The 18,236-nt window shown below is 38.5% G+C and overlaps 1 protein-coding gene across 2 annotated transcripts in view; it reads right to left on the bottom strand.

Moving 5' to 3' along the window:
- Positions 1-13,911, bottom strand: part of PLXNB2 (plexin B2) — a 146,288-nt gene extending 132,377 nt beyond the window's left edge. For both annotated transcript variants that reach the window (XM_075208916.1, XM_075208915.1), the window contains exon 1: positions 13,690-13,911. The gene's annotated coding sequence lies outside the window, so the exon portion shown is untranslated. The remainder of the gene's footprint in view (positions 1-13,689) is intronic.
- Positions 13,912-18,236: the final 4,325 nt, after the last annotated feature.

The raw sequence follows: 18,236 nt of genomic DNA on the forward strand, positions 1-18,236 counted from the left end.
TACATGGCCTTAAGTATACATGTGCCTTCAGTATACAGCCGACAGAAAATAAAATTGTGCAGCTTTATCTTGCTTATAATAAATGTTTATGATCGGGAAGCGTATCAGTAACTGAAACCATAATCTGTCAGAAACACAATACCATTAGGGCAAAAGAACAAATATAACATTTGGAAGTTAAACTAAAATTCTTTGATTCTTGTGGAAATAAGAATACTACAAAATCCTTGCCTATATATCTGATTAATACTTTGTGCATGTCTATACATGCCTGTCAACTCATAGCTTGCCCTACCCAAGTCCAAGACAGTCCATTTCGTAACATAACAGAGTTAGTGCATTCCATCTGGAAATCCCCTGACTTGTCTGGCATTCTTCAAATAAATCCAGCTCAACGACACTCCTCTGGAATGAGAACATAAAATCAGACACTGAGTAAGCTTCTCACTTTCTTACTGAACATACTTTTAAGAAGGATACATTTATTTGTGCTGAGCATTCTTTTTTTCTAATTGGAGTTAAGATGGAAAAAGATGCAACATACATTCATAAAATCAGTGTATGTTATTGTTGCAGAGATGTTCCGAGGCCAGTTAATCACTGGTCTTAAAAATCATGCTTCCTAGCAGGTCTGGTCAATTCCCTCATGTCCTCCATTGTCCCCACTACCGACTACAGGTGTAGGCACTGGTTACACGCCACACAAACAAGACAGCATTTGACGAAGTGTCACTCTAAAGTAGATGGGATAGAAATTAAATATTTTTCCACTTAAAAGGAGGCATAAAAAAAATTGTAACGTCACCCTATCACTAGGGAGATATGAATGAGGAATAAATAGACAGGAAAAGAATAAAAATTTATATATTTAGTCGTATAATTGGATGAACGAAAGTATACTGGTTAATATTGTTTTGCCGTGCAATTGCGATCAGTAAGCCACGTAACATAGCGCGATCACATGGTAAAATACGCACGCACACTCGTACTCTAACATTTAGTTATTTATATAATGCACATCCATATTGGTACCGTTCTACAGTGATTTATGAGCAGATAGTATTTAGTTTATTATTAGTTTATATTTTATGAATATATGTACACTTTAGTGTTATTTAAGGTTCAGGTTGCAGGAATTGTGTCATGTTTAGTATAATTTTAACCCCCTATTCATCAGCACTTGTCCGGTTCATTCGCCGAAGAGATCGCACATTGCATACTCTAGTTATTGATGTTAGGGAATAAATGATCAGAGTGATACCAACTGTAACATGCTAATAGACTAGTTGAAACTGGAGTCTTGGGGGGAAAGTCAGAGCACAACCCCTGGAGAGATGACCCCCACCTTTGGATATTTTGGTTTGAACTGGCCTATGACCTGCAGCATACTGGACCTTTCTGATACCTGGACCAATAGAAGCAAGCCACACCATCTGCATTGTTTTCACTGTAACACTGAGTGTATATAATACTGCTCTAGCTGGTACCAAGTCAGTCTTCTCTGACCACAGTATTCTGGAGTGAAGTACTGTACGCTTTTACCAGTGGGAGCGCAGCTTAGCTAGCGCATGCGGGCGCGGTATGTATCTTTTTAGTACTGGCTGTACTGTATTATAATTACGGTATGTATTGAACTGTTAAATTTTGCATCTGCTGAAAAATTACTTTGTGCTTTAGAAACAACACAATCGTTTAGACAATGCTTATTTGAAAACGATAGAATTACAATATATATATATATATATATATATATATATATATCTCCCAGAGGCTCCCCCAAAAAATATTCACATACATATTCGCAAGTGTTGATGGCAATGTTTACATAAGGAAGGTGGCCTGCGTTCTATACTTAGTGCTTTTTAAAAGCTGGAACTATTCAGTTACATTTTAATAAGTTGTAACAAAGCAATGAATTAGAAAGCATTAGAGTGGGCAGTACAGTGCACTCAAAACCCCCTAACGCACACATTCATAAAGTCATTTTGCTTGGCGACTGTGTGAATGGACCTTTTTCCAATATGTCCATACACATAGATGGCTGACCTGGACAGCTAAATTGTACACTGGGCTGGTTGAATGAACAGACCGCTAGGAACACAAAATGTCCTGAAAGGCAGTCACCGCATATAGGCCAAGGAGGTCATAGAGAAGCAAAGATCTATCACTTGGTACACAGATGCCCAAACACTTTAGACAAAATTGGCACACTTAAATTTCAGTTTGCGGGTTTCCATAAAGTTTAGGAGCTTAAAAGGACCATTAACCTTAATATACAAGTTGACTTAGAAGCACTTGAAGCTTTCAGTTTTATACAACAACTGAAGTTATTTGCCAAAAAGGGGGGGAAAAAAACAAAACACAAAAAAAACCCCAACACAACATTAGTTAAAACAGGGAACAAATATAAATGTCAAGTAAAGACTGTTAGGATAGGCATTTTATATACTTTGACTATAATTATTGAAATCAACATCACCGTTACTCATACAATTTTCAGGAAAACATGGCAATGTGCTTGTAGAAAACGACGTTTAATCATCAAGATTAGAAAATATATTTAGCTGCATGGTGATTGTACTTCCCCCATTGCTAATTTACAGATGTTTTTTTTCTGTTATGCTCTTCAGCCAAATGCAATCAATAATGGTGTCATACAATAGCGGTTTTACTTCACATCCTTAACTGAGCTGGTGTTTTAAAGTTGACCTATCTGGAAATAAACAACAGTGGTACTTAATTCAACAAAAGAGGTCATGCCACACTATTAAATGTATACCTCACACTGCATAGAAAAAGCTTTCAAAACAATTGAAAACTTACATCATGCAACATTACCATTAAATCAAGGGGAGCACTCAACCTAGCATGACCTTGATATCTGTTATGTTGGACAGTAAAACCATTAATAGGTGACAACAGCAAACATAGCAAAGGCAGAAGGCACACAAGCATAAAAAAAAAAACATTTGTTTTTATTATACTTAGCGGAAAAAAATATCCATATATAAAAATGGTTGATTCACACAGGTCATCTTAAACCTCTATGAACCAGCATATAAATATGTCAATGTCCCTTTGCAAATCAAGCACATGCATATAGCTGCAGAAAGTCTGATGGGCATTGTATAGTTCCTTCCAGCCCTCCAGTTGTGCAGCAAGAGTTAAATAAAAAAATGCCTCTTCAAGGAATTTGCTTGGCATCAAAGATCAGGGCACTGATAGATATAATGGTAATTTGTTTGTTTTTAGAATCAATTAATGTGTGGTGCTATATGATGAAAACCACCAACATACCACATGGAGTAAAGCAGGTGGAAGCACACGCTGCTTGATATGGTTCTTTTTAAAAAAATCCCTTTCATAGAGCAGACAATGGGCCGAAAATATTGCACATAAAAATAGTGTATTTACGCCCAATATGCTGAGCAGTGCTCATCTTAAGACCCATGCACTTACACCAAGCATCACATACAATCACATTCCACTTGTGCCCATGTTTTTATTCATTTCTTTTTTTTTTTATGCCTCTAATGCATTTGTTATTAGATATCAATAAAACTCAAAAAACCTCTCTAATACAGCAAAAACAACTGCAAACAGCCAATCACAAGTGGATCGCAAGTGCAGGACACAGCCATCATAATCATCTGCTATTTGAACCTGCCCCTGACCACCCACAAATAATAGGGCAAGTGTTGGAGGGTTCAAGATGATGCCAAACGGCATGCAAATCATGGCATTGCTTGGTGGAGGCTTAATGGCGCCATTGAGCCTTGCCTCTTCCAAGATCTGGAGAGAATGCCTGCTCTTCCAGGTGGTCTACAAAATTCAGGAGCCTCCTGGACATATCGGGACAGTAGACAAGTATGTATAATGTCCGCCATCACACTGACATATGGACACACTAATTGACACACACCCTTTTTTACATACATAGTATGTATTGATTCTCCAACATATTTTTTTTTTAATAAAGTGAACGTTGTGTTTTTAAAATGGTTTCTCCTAAACAAATATTTTTTGGAACAGTTATTAGATAACTTTTGAAGATTTTTTTTTTTTCGAAAAGCACTGCATATTACTTTCTGTTTTAGAATTGAAGCAAATATTTAACATATTGGGAGAACCCATCAGTTGAGTCCTCTGCATTGTTTTTTTTCCCCTCCCTTGGTCTCCTGTGATTCCCTGAAGTAAATGTCCAGAGGGAACATTTTACACTGGCAGAGGCCACAATTCAGAGAAATAAAAGACATCCTCATTATGAAACGAAGGTTCACAAAGACGTTTCCAGATTGTGGAAGGCCATCAAAAGAAAGAGGACAAGAGAATTACATTCCTTGGAAAGCACCTCATCTTTGGGAATATATTTATCGTAACAGTCTCATTTCCTTATGGGACAGTGTCCGAGAAGAATTCAAGAGAACTATTAAGTAAGAATTGGCCATTTTGATGCACAGGAAGCTGTTTTGAAAATATGAAATAGGCAAAAATAAATTTTGTGCAGCAATTGTAAATCAACCAAGTAAATATAACCTTTAGACTACTAGTCCATTTGATATAAAGCATAATAATATGGAAAAGGGTATGGAGCAATGGATTTGGGGTGGGGAAAATTAAAGGTATATGTAGAAGCAAAATTTAGTAGAACGACTACTTGGAGGTGTAGGAAGCTATAGTAAAGTGTAGGTAGTTATAGGAAGCATTTAAAAAAAAAGATCAATTAATATCAGATTTTGAGACTGCAGAGGTAATTAGAAGTAAAGTATTAATAAAAATAAAGAAAGATCCAATGGAGGTTAAAATCAGAAGATACTGATAAGGCTTTATTGTTGGAATCTGCAGGGTACAGTTCTAGCTGTAATAGTTTGTGAACAGCAGTCCCAATTGGCTAGAACTTGCATGGAAGTACACATGAATACTGTATATTTTATATGATAGCACTCCTTTAGGAATACTAAGTAGTCTACCTGAGGAAAGTGGGTTTGCTTTGAATCATACTGACTCATGGGAAAATATGATGTGATCAGAATGTTTAGGTACTTCCTTAATACCAATTGCAGGAACGGCAAAACTCTTATTTCCAATAACAGTATTTGGAATACCTATTAGCAGTACTCAATTAACATTTTATCAATTACAGTACAGAGTTTGTATTTGACAAACACAGTGTGGAGTCTGACCAAATAGATCTTTCTTCACGTTTACATTTTACATCTAAAAGTAATATGTTTATCAGATCTGGATAAGATGATTTATCGTTGTTTTTTTTATTAAAGGAGGACCGACAAGAGTTTATTCGCATAAGACGAAGAATAATATTGTTCCCAATACAGTTTAATGCATTATAAACTGATGAATTTCCATGGGAACAACAGATGAAGCAAAGTAGAGAGGAAATTCTTTAATATATGTAGGGTTTCTGGTTTTCAGTTTTTATTTTTGAAGGTGCTAGTGTACAGGGTAAAAAAAAAAAATGTAGTAGCAATTAATCTCTATCAGCCATTGTATTTTCCACCTTGTGTGTCATTTTGTCTTTATTGCTTCTCAGTCTATCTCCTTGACACACACTCTCACAGTATAATTTTTCCTTCACTGCTGTGCAGGTAATCCAATCCCATATCATCACAGCTGGTCACATGACCTGGCTAAACACTTACTGAAAATCCCTTGCATTGCTGGGAACAGAGTGTACTTTCCCCAGAAGTGAAAGTGATTTGAATGCTTGTCCATTAATCAGAAAGCCTGGGTGATGGGAGAAGTGGGTGAAGGGAGAAGTGGGTGCAGGGAGAAGTGGGTGCAGGGAGAAGTGGGTGCAGGGAGAAGTGGGTGACAGGATGAGCCACATAAACAGTGATCCGACAGGCTTGAGGACCTACTCCAGGAGATGCCCATAACTTTGCACAGTGAAGCAAGTTCCCCACAATGTGTTGGCATGGGAAGCAGAGTGGTTCCTGTACGGACCTTCCATCTGCACCGGCTCCCTCAACCTCCACTGACAAAACAAATTGAAGGATTTACCGGTTTTAACAAACATTATTTTTAACGGACGGATATATATATATATATATATATATATATATATATATACACACATACACATATATAAACACACACACTATTGTATTTGTTACTTTTGTGTGCTTAATTAGGTTTAGAATTAACATAAATAGCATAATTAATACATATTAAGGGGACACCATTTTAAGGGAAATATTGACGAAAAGGCTACATTCTTAGAATCTTTCTGATGTTAATGATGGTTAGTGAATAGATTATATATGAACAAGGGTTTTTCCCATGGTCCATGAATGGAATGTATGAAAGATATGTATGAAAGATAACAAGATTATGATTATTTTGTGAACTGTTCATCAAAATCAGGTGGCTATGTTAAATATTAATAATCTTATTGATTGAACGGCTGGCTAACAGGAATTTCAGTCACAAACTCAGTGAACCACGTTCATACATGTTATTTTTGACAGGTCAGCTTCATAACAGCATGGAAAGAATGTGCCAAGGGTATACATTGTATTTATTCTCTATATACGTTTCTTGTCATATATGTATTTTCAGACACATGCATCTTCTTCACATATGTATCCAAGACATATGCATGTAAGGTTTAGTATGTTCTGTGGAGTGTTTTGGAATGTACTTCAAAGGGAAATTGAGCCAAAAAAGGGACAAGGACATCACACAGATATCATAGGCATACGAACACACAATGAAGGTTATTTTCAAACCAGTAAGACTGCAGAGGAGCGATAAAAAAAACTAGATTTGGTCCTGCCATGGGTCCAGATTTCCTCCAAAGTGCATGGGTTACAGAGCAGGATGGCAGCATTCAAGTCTCACCCCAACCTGGAATTTTGTGCTTCCATGGTGCAGTTTGACAGAGAAGTGCATCTTTAGGCACCCTGTAATCAATGTAGGGCTAAACCAACCAGGATTTTAAGAGAAAAAAATAAATGTTTATTAAAAGGTGTGGTTCTAAAGTGGTATAAGGTTGATGCGACAGCTATATTTTTGCACAGTGCAGTTCTTTTTCATCCCCTAGGCAGCTTGACACTTTTTCCCCCCCAAACCATTCACACACACTACTGCAAAACCAAGGTGATTGCCGTGAGCTTCCAAAATTACCGCAACCAATTCAGATTCTCACACAAACCATCTCTCTCGGACAGTTAAACATTTAATATATTTTACATTTCAGGTGTTTTTTAACATTTAGTATTTCATGAATACGTATCGTGTCATTCATTAAGACGGCATTAGCTCATGTTTTTTGCTTGAATTTTAGAAGTAAACTATTTGTTAACTAGTCCATGTCACTGTAAAACCGCTAGTGGTTTAATACGTAAAGGCGGCCAGCTTCTAGTTACAAAAATAAGCATAATAGACTTGTAATAGTTACAATTCATGAAAATTTTACAATACAAAAAATAAACAAACATATGCATGGAGATGAGTAGGTTTTTTCCTAAACTATTTTGCACAGCAAGAAAAAAAAAAAGTATTTGAAATGCGCACTATGTATTGATTCAGCAAGCTTCATACAATTGTAATGTGAATGCACTTAATTCACAGAAACAATTAAATCTTGGTTTAAAAGGCTCCCACTGAGAGGAACAAATGCAAGGGTTTACAAATTACACTGTCAGGAAGCCAATAATGGATCAGAATGTGAATACATCAAAATAAAGTTCACATGCTATTTAGTCAAAAATAAGCAGCACTGGTAAAAGACTGATTCATGTCCTAGTATAATGCTGTGAAGTGTGTAAAAAATTTGAGAGCAAAAATTAGTATATATTTAAAAAACAACGACTGTGAGGGAACAGTGGGCACTGGCACTTTAGTATTCTGATTACTTAGAGAGACTGCATTCGGCCCTCCACACATGAGGGCTAAATAGGTCTGATACATTTCTAAAGGTGGGAAAATCACCATCTTGCAATGTGCCTTTCCTAGTTAGTAGATGCATGGTTTTTTTTTGTCCATCAGCTGACAGGGGTCTGCATGTTTGTGCCCAGCCTTGCAACACTGGTTAATGAATCAAGTACTAAGAGGTGAGATTGCTTTACATAGACATGGTCTGTTCTCTAAACTAAGTCACAAAAGTGCTGTGTTTGTGGTTAACTTAGCAGGAAAATAGTAGAATAAATGCAACTGCATTATCAATCATAGTTACATATATAAAAAATAATGTTTAACAGAATGGATAACTTCTCAAGAGATGCCAATAGAACATTACACACAGTTAATTCCATCACTGTACAAAAGAAAGGTTTTGGGCAGTTTAAGGACCAGTAAAAATGTTATTTAAATAACCCCTTCCTAAATAATAATATGTAACAACCTCCCGCCACTTAGTCTTGGCTGAGCAGGGGTTCGGTCAGAAGCCCTGCCAGAGAAAAATATTTTCTGCACTCCCAGCCACCCTCATGTTCAGCTGATCCACCTTGCGCTCATACAGCTAACCGTTTCCTTTGCCCACCCTTCTTCTCAGCCTCACACTTTACATTTCAGAAAATGGGTGGGTAATGGAGATTGTCAAACCCATGGCCCCAGAGCTATGAGGTCAACTACTGTGCCATGGTGCTGGCCAAATACCAAAGAAATTAAAGTCATAATCACTTTAATAAACAACTACAACTCAGTGAGTGAGTGCGCTATATAAATAAATGGTGATGATGATATATTCTCACTATCGTACAAGATTACAATATACAGTACAGGTATATAAAAAAAAAAACATAGCATACTCAATTACCTTTACCCAAGAGGGTGCTCAGACCCTAGTTAAACACACATTAATCATCATTGTTCATCACCAGCTGATTCAGGATGTCCCCAGTTACACAGCAGTTGAGGATAGAATAACCTGTAGCCAATCACATCATTATAATGTTGTGGCAGCACAGGGTATTTCTGGAGATCTGTATGTGGATTTTGTGGATGGGAGTGAACTGCGAGGACAGGCCTAAATAAAAATGGGCAGTTTCATTATGCAAGAAGGGGGAGAACACACTCCTATTGGTAACAAACTTCACACATCTCACTTGCTTATATTTGCCACTGTAGTAAATACATAACGTACAGATATTATACACCAACTATTTAAACCTCTGCTCCGGGAGATCCTGGAACAGAGGTCATGTGACAGGGGGTAGGAGGGGGCATGGCGACGCTATTGCGTCACCATAGCCCCGCGAAGAAATGCTAAAATTCACAGCATTTCAAAGCAGGGATAGGGCTTGATGACATGAAATTGCGTCATTAAGCCCCGCCTCCATCACACCTGGGATAATGCCTGTTCTCCCAGGAGACAAGGAGGACTCTCCGAAATTCAGGAGCCTCCCGGAAATTCCAGGAGAGTAGCCAAGTATGAGATATTACCATTAATTGTGTTGTACTAGCATAAAGGGGCTTATTTAATAAGATGGTGCAACATAAGCAGACCCTCAGAGGGAAGCTTCAATAGCATTGGAACCCCAATAATGCAACCATTTTCACCTGGAAAATTAAAGTCACTGGAAACTTAAGACTGGGTGACTCAACTCATTTTATTAGAACAAGACAATGGTTATATTTCACAGGTAGCGAAACTTCACCCGTCAGCGTTTCACAAGCAAATCAGTCCACATAGAATTCTAAGAGACTTCTGCAAAGGTAATAGTTGGGAGAAGTGCAGTCTTTGGGAACATAATATCGGTGCAACCAGCAACTGAATATTATCAATATAAGGTAAAAGTATCCAATTCATTAGAAATAGTCTGCACAGGTCAGCTGTACAAATAAAAGCATATTGGAGAAAAATTAATTTAACAACTTCACTAATTAAATATAAATATATTTAAGCATGTATTCACTTTTTTGGAATTTATCACATTTTACTTACATCATGAAATCTATGAAATGTATTCAGTAAACTTACAACAGATCAACATAAAACGAATGTCAAATGAAAAAATACATTTCCTTAATTGAAACCCTTGATTGCAGATAAAAATCAGATAAACTGTTGCATAAGTATTCATCCCTATTGTGGATAAACTCCTAAATAAACTTGTGAGTAATCAGCTCTCTTCAGAGTTCACACAATTAACTGACCAATGTCCACATGTGTACAACTAAAGGGTTTCAATTGATTTGAAAACAAATACATTCTCTGTGAGGTACCAGTTGGTTACTGCAGCTTCATCATGGCTACCAAACAACATTCAAAGTAAATCTGAGGAAAGGTCATTGAAATGCACCAATCAAGAAAAGCTGAGAATATTCCATACACTAAACATCCTCAGGGATATTCTCAAATTGAGCATATTTTTTTTTATTTAAAAGGAGAAATTTGACACAGTATATTAAGCTGGGTACACACTACAGAAATTTCGACCAACTTTTTATGCCGAGCGATTTTACATGCGATCGATGTTCCGATCGCTCGGTCCATGGACTGCATACACACTAGCCTTGTTTAGGACGATAAAGGGAAGAGCGGACGTCCCTTTAGCGACTTTTTACAGCCATGTTGTCGTGAGCAATGACTAATTTCGTACTCACTGTTGTGGATCGGTCGGAAGTTTATACACACTACACAGCGGAAACGAGATTGGAACGAAAATATTAAATGGTACGACCAACCAAATGAGGCGACAATCGTCCATTTGGACAGACTTTCGACCATCGTATCACTACACACACTGACCCGACTATTGAACGAGTGGTCGTATGTCGGCTGATTCAGCCGATTATTGGACGAAAACCGTGTAGTGTGTACCCAGCATTAGTCTTGAAAAGGCTGCCTTTTACAAGGGATCATCTGTGTGTGCTGAGCATTTAACACTTGTTAATGAAGCCACCAAAAAACTATGGCAACCCTGTCAGAGGCTTCCATGGCAGAGATGGGGGAACCATTCATGGGGCAAAAATAGCCCACTCACTTCACAAATTTCTGCTTTATGGAAGGGTGGCAAAAAACAGCACTGGAAATTAACTCGAATGAAATCTCCTTGATTTGACAGAAAGTGTGAAGGACTTTTACACCACATGAAGAAAGATGCTATGGTCTGGTGAGACCAATAGGGAACATTTTGGCTTTAATGCTGGGCACTCTGTTGGCACAAGCCTAACACTGCCCATCACCTGTGGATCATTATCCCTACTGTCTAGCATGGTGGTGAGAGCACAATGCTATTGGGATTCCTTTGTACTTCAAGTCCTGGAATGGCCCAGTCAAAGGCCAGAACTCAATCCCATTGAGAATTTGTGGAATGATTTAAAAGTTTGCTGTTCATGAATATCCCCCATCCAAACTGATTGAACTCAAGTAATATTACCAAGATGAATGTGTGAAAATTGTAAAGTTAAGATTGGCTAATTTTCTACCAGCCTAGTACAACTGACTCATCATGCTGTAGTTGTACCTGAAAGGGTTTCTACCAAGCTTCACTCAAGACACAAAGCAGCTGAGGGCACTGCAGGGAGCCAAATCATTCCGGCGTTCCTGCAATTCACCCTCCAGAAATCCATTCACCATGTAGCAAGGAGTGCTTGATAATATGTTTGTAATCATAGCTGTTGTGCAAGAAGCCAGAGAAAGGGAGTTTCATTTTAGAAAAATAGTGAAAGTCTACATTACCACACGGTATATTTGTGTGTCATGTTTTAGATATTTTGAAAAATAAAACTATATTGTGGTTTTTGGTGTTTTCAAAATATAATCGACTGCACCAGGCAACTTTTTTTTTTTCTTCTATTTTACATTTATAAAGTAAATATACAAACTATTACCAATGACTGCATTTTAGGCTTTATGTTTCATTGCTAAAATTAATGGTTACTGTTTTTAATTTAGTTTAACTAAATATCAATGTGCTTAGAAATACAGCATGAAATATCTTATGTATAACAGTATTATATTAGCCAATATGTAATGTGGAAGATTGAGGGAAGGCATGTCAGATTGTTATGGAGAATGACTTTAGTTTCTTTACCATACTTAAATGAACATATTTCTTTTCAGTAAGTTCTATTGTGAAATAAGAATAGATGGCAACACCTTGTACTATGGTGTTAAATTGCTGACTTTTCCACCTATTGCATTGTAGATCCTAGTCACTAGGCTTGTACCTTCAGGTTACAGTGACTATAAAAGTATTACATCATGAAAAATACCCTGTAATGTAACCCCCTCCTCAAAACTAAAGCTTTTCCTTGCTTACAAATGATAAAAAAAACAGTTGATATATAACAAGTATTCTTCCCCTTGTTTTAATACTTGCTGTGTTTTCTCTTTATATATAGTGCATTCTGTCCTGCTACACAGATATGTTATCCATTCCAGCTGCCAAAATGGGTCTGCCAGTATATTACCCATCTATTCCAGCTGCCAAAATGGGTCTGCCAGTATATTACCCATCCATTCCAGCTGCCAGAAATGTGCTCTAAGTACATTAATCATCCATTCTGACACCTGGAAAGGATGATTAATATATATAAAATAGCTACTTTAGTTAAGAGACCACCAGCAAACTATATAAACAGCTCTTTTAAAACCTAGAGATTTAGCACATTATAGGATTCCCTTTAAAAACTGAATGACAAACTATCAAAAAAATAAATATCTTGCAAGAAAAGGACAAAAATAAAATTAACAGTAAATTGCTTAAGCAAATAAATTGACTGTACTGACCCACTGACACTTGAATCTAAATTAATGCTGAAATAACAGGTTCTATTTTAATAATGTATACAATTGCTTCCTGGTCACTTTTTCTCACTAAACTGCAAAGTTTAGCACTCTGGGGGGGGGGGTCACACTCCCAACTGCAATATAAGACAAACACACAGATCTCCATTCCTCTCATTCTGTAAAGCAGTCACTTTAAACAATATAAATATGAGCTCTTTTACAAACAAACATCTAGCAGAATATACTTGAAGTTTTTAAGCTCAGACGGTCAAAAACAACCGAAAAGAACTTGGGCGTGTTTACAGCGCACCCAGTCCTTCAAATGAGACCTCAGTCTGACATCGCTTGTAATAATATGATCGTAGGTCTAGTTAGGAAACTAAAATCCTACAAAACGGATTAAAAGCCCTCAATAGTGAAACAATTGTATACGAAAACTTGATGCCTTGACAATAGTTTCGTGTCTTATGAATGATCAGGGGTTTTGTTTATAAAAAGAAAAATATACATTGTATCCTCATGCCTGAACGGCTATTTCGGATTTTCTATTTCAATTGGACCATATTCTGTACAATACAGGGATATATAGTAGGACTATTCCGTTGTACCTTATGGAATAAGCTGCAGGTAAGACGCCAAACACACAAGGAGAAGTTATCAGCCAGGAGTTGCAGCCAACATTCCTGGGTATAGTCAGCTAGAGCAGCAAGGAGAGCACACCCCACCCCCTGCATTCAGCCCTGTGCCGAGGAGATCACGCTTAGTAAGTTGATGTCAAAGTCCACTTACAGCAGGGCAGCTGGTATCATGACACGCAATGGGGTGTTCAGGGCATCTGTGTGCTGGATACAGTGCTAAGCGTGAGGTCCTCGTCTTTCCAGCCCCCACCATAGGGGATCTGTACATAACCAGTGCAAGGGAGAGGGCGCAGCAGTGTCCCCAAGCTCCAACAGGTGACATGACACAAAACATTACAAGCTGCCACTCACCCAAGTTGCTGACTGCAGCCAGTGCCGGGCTGATCCCCTGTGTCAGGTCCAGCAGCAGCAGCGATCATCCCGCGGAGCCCGCACATCCAGCGCCCATATCTGTCAGGAAAGGTCCGGGCTACAGCTGCATCGGTTCCCTATGAATGAGAGGAGCCAGGCACAGACACACCTGTGGGCGATGCACACATCCGCTCCCAAGCACAATACCAGACAGGAAACAGAAAAAAAAAATCCAGCAGAGAAAAGAGAGAGGGAGAGAGAAGTCCTCCCCTTCAGCTGAGGATCGGGTTACAGCCTGGCCGTGCGAAGGAATGGTATATGGGGGAGGGAGGGAGAGATAGATACAGTGCCCCCTCCTCATTGTCAATCACTGGCCACATCAACTTCATCAATAACAAAGGCGTGTTTACTTCTCCATTGTCTTGAGAGCAGCACTTCTGATGTATCACAATAAATAAACAATCATAGCTTTGTGTAATTGCGGTCACCTCCATGAATTTGAACTCCCATGACTATTATGTTTGTTTTTATTGGTTTTAATTTATTTAGAAAATATTTTCCCAGTAAGAATTTCATTATATATCAAATTCATGACATTAATGTGACAAGTTTAAATTAAGTCCTTATCAAAAAGGTGATAAATGTGATTATGTAGGTTTAGTTAATAGCAATAGCAGTGATTTTTTTTCTACACTTTTAGTCTCCTTACACTATTTTTTTTCCACAGGCATCAATCTCTTATCCTGGTTTTCTCAGACTAGCTCAGATCGCTCTCCCCCATTTTCAGAGGGGTATAAATGTTAAAGTGCCCTAGCACATACATGTTTAATAACCAATTTGAGGAGACGTGTAGTAAAGCTATACAAAAATGTGGGATTAGGTAAAAGCCAGAACTGCCGGAATGCTGGAATGAGTCATCTTACTACAGTGCCCTCTGCTGCTTGGTGTCTTCAGAGTTTTTTCTCCTTTGTGTTCTGCTGAGTTTTTTCTCCATTGTGTTCTGCTGCACAGATATGTTCTCTGCAGCCACCCATTCCAGCTGTAGTAATTAATGTATGAGTACCTTAGCCATCCCATTCAGTCCGGCTGCCGGAATTAATGTATGAGTACCTTACCCATCCATTCCGGCTGCCGGAATCGATGTCAGAGTACCTTAGTTATCCATTCTGGCTGCCAGAATTGGGCTCTGAGTATCTTAGACATCTATTCCAAGTGCCGGAATGTGGCTCTGAGTACCTTATCCATCCATTCCAGGTGCCGGAATGTGGCTCTGAGTACCTTATCCATCCATTCCAAGTGCCGGAATGGGGCTCTGAGTAACCTTATCCATCCATTCCAGGTGCCAGAATGGATGTCTGTTTATCTTAACAATTCATTCCGAGTGCCGGAATAAGGTTTTGTTTATATCAATCATCCATTCCAGGTGTCGGAATGGTTGATTAATGTACTCGGAGCCCCATTCCGGCAGCCGGAATGGATGTTTAATGTACTCAGACCTCCATTTCGGGTGCCGAAATGGATAACTAAGGTGGTCAGAGCTCTATTACGGCAGCTGGAATGGATGAGTAATGCACTCAGCTCTCCATTCCGACATACATTCAGGCTGGTAGAACGGATAACTAGAATATATAGCTATGATATAAAGAAATATATATAAATATATTATGTGTGTGTATCTCTCTCTCTCTCTCTCTCTCTCTCTCTCTCTCTCTATATATATATATATATATATATATACACACACATACACACAGTACAATATACAGTCAAGTCCATAAATATTGGGACATCAACACAATTCTCAGATTTTGGGCTCTATACACCACCACAATGGATTTGAAATGACACTAACAAGATGTGCTTTAACTGCAGACGTTCAGCTTAAATTTGAGGGTATTTATTAACATCCAAATCAGGTGAACGGTGTAGGAATTACAACGGTTTCTATATGTGCCTCACACTTTTTTTTTTTTTTTTTTTAACTTTTTATTAGAAACATCTTTTTCCACTAGAAAAAAAATTACAGAATCTCAAGAGGTTAATCAGTGACAGATAACACTTGTTTACATACAACAGAACACTTAAACACTCTCATGGTACCCTCGTATTCAGGAGATAATTGCGTATTTATCTAGTACTGTAAAGATGTTGTTTTAACATTTCAAAGTTATAGGGTATAGAGGAATGGAAGGGGGACATGTCGGGACCAGAGGAAGGGATGGGGGGGTTGAGGATTCACGCATCAAGTTAGAGAAAAAAAAAAATGAACTTGTTTAGAAATATCATTCCATGCTCAGATTACACTAAAACTGGAGTGGAGGCTGGTTATGATTTAGGGCCCATGAGGACCAGACTTTGTAGAAGGAGACGGAGGAGCCCCTCAGTACACTGGTAATGTGCTCCACCTGGTAAGTATGCCAGACTGCAGACCATCTGAAGTGTTGGTGGTGTAGAGTTTTCCCAAGAGGCCGCTATCTGACATGATGTGCCTGAAGAATTTATGCTCAGATTTGGTGAGGTCTGGGAGTGGCAGCGGTAGTAAAATATGCTTAGGATCGGGTGGTATATTAGTATTTAGGAATGTTGAGACTAATGCGAGAACTGCTGCCCAGTATGGGCAGATCCCGGGACAGTCCCACCATGTATGCATGAACGTTCCTGTCTGACCACAGTTTCTCCAGCAGTCAACACTAGTCTGCGGGTATATTTTTTGTAAACTCGAGGGAACATAATACCATCTATGTAACAGTTTGTTAGCATTTTCTTTGATGCAGACATTTATAGAGCAGCGAGCTGTACAATCAAATATATCCGACCACTCTTACTGATCTAGCTCGGTCTCCATGTGCCTCCCACTTTTTAAGAGACCAAAAATAATGGAACAATCGACTCAAAAACTATTTCATGGACATGTATGGGCTATTCCCTCGTTATTTCATCATCAATTAGGCAGGTAAAGGGTCTGGAGTTGATTCTAGGTGTGACATTTGCATTTGAAATCTGTTCCTGTCGACTCTCAATATGAGATCCAAAGAGCTGTCACTATCAGTGAAGCAAGCCATCATTAGGCTGAAAAATCAAAACAAACCCATCGGAGAGATAGCAAAAACATAAGGTGTGGCCAAATCAACTGTTTGGAACATTCTTAAAAAGAAAGAATACACCGGAGAGCTCCTGCAACACCAAAAGACCCGCAAGACCACGGAAAACAAATGTGGTGGATGACAGAAGAATTTTTTCCCTGGTGAAGAAAAACCCCTTCACAACAGTTTGCCAAATCAAGAACACTCTCCAGGAGGTAGGTGTATATGTGTTAAAGTCAACAATCAAGAGAAGACTTCACAAGAGTGAATATAGAGAGTTCACCACAAGATGTAAACCATTTGTGAGCCACAAAAACAGGAAGACCAGATGAGAGTTTGGCAAACAATATCTAAAAAAGCCATTACAGTACTGGAACAACATCCTATGGACAGATGAGACAAAGATCAACTTGTACCAGAGTGATGGGAAGAGAAGAGTATGGAGAAGGAAAGGAACTGCTCATGATCCAAAACATACCACCTCCTCCATGAAGCATGGTGGTGGTAGTGTCATGGTGTAAACATGTATGACTGCCAATGGAACTGGTGCCCTGGTATTTATTGATGATGTGACTGCTGACAAAAGCAGCAGGGTGAATTCTGAAGTGTTTCGGGCAATATTATCTAGCTTCACAGTGCAGATGGACAATGACCCGAAGCATACTGCAAAAGCAACCAAAGAGTTTTTTTTAAGGCTAACAAGTGGAATGTTATGCAATGGCCAAGTCAAGTCACCTGACCTGAATCCAATTGAGCATGAATTTCACTCGATGAAGACAAAACTGAAGGGAAAATGCCCCAAGAACAAGCAGGAACTGAAGACATTTGCAGTAGAGGTCTGGCAGAGCATCACCAGGGATGAAACCCAGCATCTGCTGATGTCTATGCATTCTAGACTTCAAGCTGTAATTGACTGCAAAGGATTTGCAACAAAGTATTAAAAAGTGAAAGTTTGATGCAGGATTGTTTAGTTTGTCCCATTACTTTTGGTCCCTTAAAAAGTGGGAGGCACATATAGAAACCATTGTAATTCCTACACTGTTCACCTGATTTGAATGTAAATTCCCTCAAATTAAAGCTGAAAGTATGCAGTTAAAGCACATCTTGTTTGTTTCATTTAAAATCCAATGTGGTGGTGTATAAAGCCCAAAATATGAGAAATGTGTCGATGTCCCAATATTTATGGACTTGACTGTATATGCAATATAATATGTGGAATAGTTGTTCCACATATTACAGAGAACATATCTGTGTAGCAGAACAGAATACACTATATAGGGAGAGAAAACACAACAAGCTTCACTCAAGACACCAAGCAGCAGAGGGCACTGCAGGGAGCCAAATCATTCCGCCAACTCCGGTTTTCCCCCACACCCCAAAAATGTAGATGTTGAAATAGTGAACGCTATACCATTTGACACTGAAATCACACTGCTTTATTTACTCTGCAAGTGAGTTACTTGA

This window comes from Mixophyes fleayi, chromosome 4 (assembly GCF_038048845.1).
Source record: "Mixophyes fleayi isolate aMixFle1 chromosome 4, aMixFle1.hap1, whole genome shotgun sequence".
Taxonomy (NCBI): Eukaryota; Metazoa; Chordata; class Amphibia; order Anura; family Limnodynastidae; genus Mixophyes; species Mixophyes fleayi.